Genomic DNA, 8,330 nt, shown 5'->3' on the forward strand with positions numbered 1-8,330 from the left:
AGGTCAGCGCAGACCAGCTGCGCGGCCCCCGAGGCGCGGGTGGGACATTAAGGCAGGGTCTGAATAGGGCGGCGGCGGCGGGCTCTGGGAACGCCACCAGATGACACGCCAGAGACCAGGCCATTTTCCTCTTAATTACGTGGCCGGTGGATGCGCGGCGGCCGGGAGGCTCCAAACTCGCAGCCAAGGACACAGGCCGGACACCGCTGGTGGGTTTTGTGGTGCTTTTTGTTGTTGTTGTTTTTTAAGTCCTCCTTTGGAAGCGGCTCAATAAAAGTATTCAGAGTCCCTCTCGAGTTGCCTTTTAACCGCAATTCCCCAACTTATTTCTTGGCTCTTTCGGTTGACGTGGTGCAAAGAAAAGTCAGAGAGCGTGTTGCTGAATTGCAATGTCTTGGGGCACCTCCACATTCAGCGCTTCTCCACCGGCCTCCCCCGAATGAGCCCGCGCTCAATTCGATTTTCCTTGCTGTTGGACACATTTAGGAGCGCCTCTATTTGTGAAGTTCATTTCTAGGCAAATGTATTCAAGAGCTGATGGGAATGAATAGGACCGTGTGTCAGCCGCCCCTAATTGGGATTAAAGCACTTAGGAGCATATGCAGAGAGTGACAGAAATTCTCAGGTTGCATTGTGTTCAGACTTCCACCCGCTCGGACACTCCTCCTCCAAGGGAGATTTATAAAGATTGAGGGAGAAATTGAGGAAAGAAAAGCAAAACGGAAAGAACCGGACTAATGGCTCGGGGTGGGGCTGCCGTTCAGCAAGTGGAGGTGACAGCTTCGGAGAAAAGATGCTGGGGATAATTGAATGCGGGCGGGGGAGCAGGTCTGAACCTTTTAATCAGAAAGGCGGGGAGTTAAAAGGCGAAATAAAGATGTTCTTGAGATTCCCAGACGCCCTCCCTTCTTTCCCCCCAAGAGTCTGGCTTTATTTCTCTTTATCTGTGGTCCCACACCCACCCCAAAGTACATACCCTTTCTGGAAGCAATAATAAGCACAACTTGGTACTTGAAATAGAGAGGGAAAAAGAGATCAAAAAGAAAAAGAAACAAAAAAATATCTTTTGTATGTTAAAAACTCCATGCCCAATAAATCAATGCAAATGCTTTCTATGTGTATGTGTGTGAAATATATACCCTATGTTAAAATACAAGAGTGAGGATAAGTAACCATATAGGTTCAGGTGTGTGTGTGTGTGTGTGTGTGTGTGTGTGTGTGTGTGTAGATTTAATGTCTTGTCCTTCAGAATCTATAAAGGATGGTATATAGGTTCAGGTGTGTGTGTGTGTGTGTGTGTGTGTGTGTGTGTGTGTGTGTGTGTGTGTAGATTTAATATAGTCTGCTAGTCTGCTTGTAAATCTCCACCTGAAAGTGGCTGCAGGGTACTTTGGGCTGAGGTGACAAGGCCTTTTAAAAGCTGAAATTCAGCATGCAGCTGAGGCTGAGACCGTTGTCCAAGTAGAAAGCAGAGACAGGCTCTCTTAGGCCCTGAGGTAGAGAGAAGGTGGAAAGGACAGGTGAACCCTGAACAGAAGAATGAAGGGAGAGTAGTTACTTGCCAAATTACTTTGATTTCCTCATTAGTTGTCTAGTTTATTAAATCCCTCTGGAAACATGGGTTCCTTGGGAGGCGGGTGCTCTGGCATCCTAGGGCAGCACAGAGACTTCTTGCTGTATTTTTAGATCATTTTATGCTTAGTAAAAATATGTTTCCAATTAAGTTATCCTTCAAAATTTTTTAAACATTTGAATAAGGGCCAGAGGGAAAAGGGAAGACAAGGAAGGCCCTGTAGGGATCTGGATTCAGAGTAACAGCCAATATCTCCTGTGATAAATTCACACTCAAAGTTAGGCTGCCAAACTCACTCTAGCAACCTAGATTGACCACAGAATTCAGAGGCCTCCGCTCCAGATTTAGGTGTTCTGCAACCACAGAGAGGACTGGAGGGAGGAGATGACTATGTGATGGAGGATCAAGATTCCAGGGGTAAGCTATGAGTGAAATATTTTTAGAAGACCTAAAAACTGCATTTCTCTCCAACGGAACCCACCTCATAATAAAAGAACTTGTGCATCTGTGCACTCAGGAAGGTGGTGCATAGTGAGAGGAAACCAAAGTGGCAGACACCTCTGTGGCCCTTGGGACAATCTGAAAGTGATTGAAGTTCATCAGACAGCCATAGGGAAAGAAAACAGTTAAAATTTCCAACTGTGTCCAACTAAGAACCAAACTCAGGTTCATTCCCAGCATCTCCACATAATGACTAGTACATTTACTGACGAGGTTTTGTGTACTCCTATTGTCACTCTGATCATACGTGTTATTCATGCTCATGTTACTTGTGCCCATGAGCGAATGGTAATATATTTAGCTTCCTGAAATAATGGAATTTTATATATCTTTCATCTTACAGTAGGAATTCACAATCAGATATCATTTCAAACACATACATAATCATGAATAAAGCCTAGGCAAAACTACAAAAGGTGAATTATTGTGCACATATACTCATACATTTTTAAAGAGCTCTGTTGAGATTTAATTCTCATGTGTACAATTCATCCACTTGAATATAACTCAATTTTTGTTGTATTTACAGGGCTGTGGATCTAATCAGCATAATTTAATTTTAGTACATTTTCATCTCCCACCCCAAAGAACACCCACACCCAGTAGCTCTCACTGTATCCTCCCTATCCTCCCCAATTCTAGTTGATCGCTAATGCATAGTTTGTTTCTAAACCATTACATATTCTGCACATTTTGCATAGTTGCAGTCATATAATATATGGTCTGTTATGACTGAATTATTTCACTTAGCATGTTTTCAAAAGGGTTTATCTTAGTCTATCTCATGTTGCTGAACACAGTGCCTGACACTGGGTGACTAATAAGAACAAGAGGTTAATTTGGGCTCATCAGTCTGAAGGCTGGGAAGTTCAGGATCCGATGGCTGCATCTGGTGAGGTCCTTCTTTACTGGTGGGGACTCTGCAGAGTCTCAACAAGGCATAGGGTATAACATGGGAAAATAGAACAAGTTTGTTAGCCTGGGTCTTTCTTCCTCTATTTATAAAGCACAACAGCATCATAAGATCCCTACCTTCGTAACTCATCTAATCTAAATTATCTCCCAAAAGCTTTATCGCCATGTACTAGGACCTATTGACCTGTCTTTCGGAACACCATTATCCCCACCATCAATGTCTGAGGGTTCTGGTTTCTCTACATCCTCACTAATGCTTGTTATGCATATCTTTTATTATAGCCATCCTGGTAGAGATGAAGTGGTATAGCATTATAGTTTTGATTTGTGTTTCCCTAGTAAAGGACCAATGCTTAAAAATCCTTTCATATGCTTCTTACCATTTGTATAGCTTCTTTGGAGAAATACCTATTCAAATTATGTGCCCATACTCTAATTAGGAAACTTGTCTTTCGTTTATTGAGTATGCATACATTTTTATAATTTTTATGTGCCCAATTCAAAACAGGCTATTGTCAGAAAGGTTAAGAAGCTTGCTTACAGTTTCATAGTAAATAATGGAGATAGAACCCCTCCCACATCCTTCTAAATTCTAAACTCAGGCCATTCACATGTGATCCCATTGTATTTTTGAGATTTAATTGATATCACATCACTCTGAGAATCGTTATGCTATTGCAGGATGTTCTGATGATTGAGAGCATGGGCTCTAGAGTCAGACCACCTACACGCAAATCTTGCCTCTGACACTTGTCAATGATGTGACCTTGAGTAAGGGTAACCTTTCTATTCTCCAGTCTCGTCATCTGTAAAGTATAAGAAACAAGAATATCTACTTCACAAGTTGCTTAGCATGGCATGGAAGATATAGAATCTACTCAGAAATGTTAATTGCTAATGTTTTTATGATGACTGTTATATCTTCCTGAGCCTTGCAAAAAGATGCTACAATTAGGCTTGGAAGCACAAATTATAAATTAAATGGATCAAGACTTTTGACACCAGTGGCCACTTGTGCCTAAAATACAGGCACACATAACTCAGGGCAACAAATAATTGATGAGGGGAGGACTCTTATTGACATATTCCACTTAATAAAGAATTTAAATATTACCCTTTTGCATCTCTTAGTGAAATAGTGAGTGCAGGCAAGATCATCAGTGACAGCTAACATCACAAAAAAGCAAGCAACTACATGCTATGTGCCTCTGACTGGAGATGTCTATGAACTTGCTTTATTCAAACAAGCAAATAAACAAGCAAACCCAAACATGAACCTGATTGTTCTGATGACAGGAGATAGGACAGATGAACTTGATAAGCATATCCAGGGGAATTCAAGTAGCAAAAACAGTAAATTTTTAAAAATAGAGACAACAGGAACTCTCCATTGGACAAAATGACCAGCTTTTTATTTTTAACTAATAGTCACAGGGGGTAGGGGAAGGAAAGGAGAGAGAATCAATAGGTTTTGAGGGACTTAAAGGACTTGATAGTTTAAAAATATGTCCACAGGCTGGGTGTGGTGGCCCATGCCTATAATCACAACACACAGGAGGATGAGGCAGGAAGATCAATGGGAGCTCAAGGCCAGCCTGGGCTACATAATGAGTTGAAGGCCAGCCTGAACTACATACAAAATCATTATATATATAGAGAGAGATCTATCTATCTATCTATCTATATTTAATAAGTCTCAATTTAAAAAGCAGAACCTTGAATGTGGGCATAATTTAATGACTTATTTGTAATATGATATAAATGACAATAGTATGTGCTTTTCAAGACTAAGCCATATAAATTCCTCTTTGATATCTCTACAATACTCAGTACCTATATAATGTTAGAAAATAGTGCTAACCTCAAGTGGAATAATTATAGTGTAGTTCTGTTTTTTGAATTTCTATTTTTTCAGAGCTATATGCTGAAATATTTATAGTTGAAATATGATGTCTGGGATTGGCTCCACACAATTCTCAGATGGGAAGACAATAGATACAGATATAGGTCAAGATTTTTCAACCACAGCATAGTGACATTTTGGCCGGAATACTTGGTCATGGGATTGTCCTACCATCAGTTTGTATTTATCAGCATCCCTGACTCTATCCTCTAGATATCTGTTGTATCCCTTCTCATTGTGGCCCGAGATACTGTGAAATATCCTCAGGGGACAAAATCATCCTCATTGAGACCAAACAGATGAATAAATTGTCCATGGGTTGGTAATTGTTTAATGTGAGTAATGAGTATAGGGGTTCATTGCACTAGTTTCTCTGTATTCATCGAAATAAAATAAAAGGTTATTTAGAGATAGGATTTTTCAAATAGTAGAGAAGAGATATGAGGCAAGCAGCAGGTATAAGTATATTATAATATTTCACTGAAATAAGTTCATTAGTTCTGTGATCTTCTAAGAAGCTATTCTAGGGATGGGCCAGAAAGAATGTGCTGAGTTTACAATCTTAAATAGATGTCTGAATCTTCACAGCTACAGTGACGTTCTACCAGCACGGTGTACAAAGCTTTCACAATAAAAACTGCTAATCATGATATGTCAATCTAACTGGATTAAGAAACATCTAGCAGAGGGCCAGGGATTTAGCCCAGTGGTTCCATTACCTGACTCATAAATGCAAGGACCTGTGTTCAATTCCTGGTATGAAGAAAAGAAAGAGAGAGAGAGAGAGAGAGAGAGACAGAGAGAGAGAGAGACAGAGAGAGAGAGACAGAGAGAGAGAGAAAGAATGAGAGACATCTAGCAGATTTGTAAAGCACAGTTCTAGATATATCTGTGGAGATGATTGGGAAGTACACTAGCAAACTGAGGGGGAAGATTCCACCATGATTGTGGGTGGCACCAACCAATAGCCTTGTAGCCTAGTTGAAATATAAAAGGGAAAGAGAAAAGAAAAAGGAAATTGTATTTATTTTATCCCATAAGTTTATTGGTATACTTTAGGTGTACATAATGATCACATTCATCACTGAGGATTTGTATCTGTACATGATATATCTTGGTTCTTGTTTTTCCCCATTCCCCTGCCCTCTCTTCCATCCCTCCACCCCTCCCTATTTTCAAAAGTTTTGTTTCCATTTTCCCCTTCTTTTCTCATATTTTTTTCTTTCCCTACTTTCCTTTCTCCCATCTCCCCTCCCTACTTCCCTTTCCCCTTTGGACCTTTTCTCCCTATTTCATATTATCTATTGGAAATTGTCTACTTTTTTAAAAGCTCTAGTCTTCTGGAATGGTTGCGCCCTTTATTGTTGGTTCCTTTGGATATTAGTCTCCAGTGAGTTCAGCTCACTGGAGGTGCAGGTCTTGAACCTTGGACTGGTGCTATATCCTTGATCCCTCTTGTTCATAGGTTTCCATCTTCTTGAGTTGAGCAGCTACTGAATTCTCTGGCTCTCCAGCACATAGATGGCCATTGCGGACTCTTCCACCTCTGATCCTATACACCTGCCTAATACTGTTGATCCCTGTCTTAGTCACTTTTCTTATGCTGAGACAAAATACTTGACACCAAAAGTTAAAGGATAAAAGATTTATTTCATCTTACAGTTTGCAGATATTTCAGTCCATTGCCAACTGGCTCCAAGGCATGGCAGAGGGGCGTTTCAAAGGAGAAACAATCCATGGCAGGGCAGGCAAAAAGCAGCAAGCCTGACTTCCACATTTCCTTTTATATTCCAACTAGGCTAGTGCCACACACACACCCAGGTTTGGACTCCCCATTACCCACACCCAGAAAAATGCTAATCAGTGAACTAATTTAGTTATCGTACACTCTCAGTCTATATTCATACACTCTACATCCAGCTGCCACCTCTGAAAAACCCCAGCAATGAGGATGTGAGGCTTTGGGGGGACACCTAAACAAGCCATAACAATCCCCTGGTATAACTATACATGTATTTTCTATAAATTTTACTCCAATAGAAAATCCTAATTAATATCCTGTGGCATTGAATAAAAACTCTTTATTCTCTTCTCCACTGGAATAGGAGCCACTGATACGACCTGCATTTAAGTCAATTATCAATGGCCTAAATTTATTTTCTTTGTGCAATACTGTAGTAGTTGATTGACTAATTGTCAACTTGAGTGGGAACACCCAGCTGATTTGTCACCATGGTTGTTGGAACAGTGTAAACAGAGAACAGGAGGGAAGGATTTCAGCTGATCTTCCTTGAAGGAACTTCATTGCAGCTGCTTTTATTTGGAAGCGCTTCAGTGTTTTTTCTTTGAAGGAGCTTTGGCTGCTTTCTTTCTTCAGGGGAGCTTCATCCTTCGTCCTCATCTTGGATGTCATCTCCTGGCTTCCAGTACAGATCTCTCAGCCTTCTGGCTCACATCCTTTGGGCACAGATACTTCAGCTTCCGACATTGGCCCATGGGCCTTTCTGGTGCAGATCCTCTGGTCTCCCATTGCGGATCCTTTGACCTCCTGATACAGACTTGCATGGGACATTGCCATGGGCTCCAAGACCTCAACTGGATCCTTAAGGCCTCCAGCGTGCAGACAGACATCTTGCACTCTTTTACATATGACACTAGCAAGCACTAAGTAACACAAATATCTGGGTTTTTTTTAATCTGTGAAGTTATTCTACATTCATCTTTGTGCCTCGAACTTATTTTTGGAAGGCAGAGGTGATGGGGAGAGTATTTTGAGCTATCAATGAATTTGGAGACACTGTGACTGTAACTTGATGTCCCAATATGTGTATCAGTGAGAATTCTCAGTTGCTGTTATAGGCTTAAATGTATCCCTAAAAATTCATATATTTAAGTCCTATCCATCAGTATCTCAGAATGTGACCTTTTTTGAAAACAGGGTCTTTAAGAGGAAATTTAGTTAAAAGGACATTCCTAGTAGTAGACTCTAAAGCAATAAAGCTGCTCTCTTCAGGGCTAGGGATTTAGCTCAGCGGTTCTACCGCCTACCTTGCAAGTGTAAGGACCCGAGTTCGATCCCCGGTACAAAAAAAAAAAAAAATGAACCAAAACAGCAACAACAAAAAACTGGTCTCTTCATAAGAAAAGGAAGTTTGAATACATGTCATAGGGAGAATGTATGTGAACATGAATACGACCATCTCCAGCCAAGGGGAGAAGCCTTCAGAAAAGACCAACCCTGCCAACAAGTTGATTTTGGATTCTGGTCTCTAGAACTGTGAGACAATGAATTTCTTTTGTGTAAGCTATTCAGTTTGTGGTACTTTGTTATGGCAGCACTAATAAATGAATACAGGCACAAATACCAGCAACTAATGACAAAATAGTTGAAGTAGAAAAGGAGATTATTTGGTTCTGATTTTTTTTTTTTTTTTTTTT

The sequence above is a fragment of the Fukomys damarensis genome, unplaced genomic scaffold (genome assembly GCF_012274545.1).
Source record: "Fukomys damarensis isolate Sample0158 unplaced genomic scaffold, DMR_v1.0_HiC HiC_scaffold_14, whole genome shotgun sequence".
Lineage (NCBI taxonomy): Eukaryota > Metazoa > Chordata > Mammalia > Rodentia > Bathyergidae > Fukomys > Fukomys damarensis.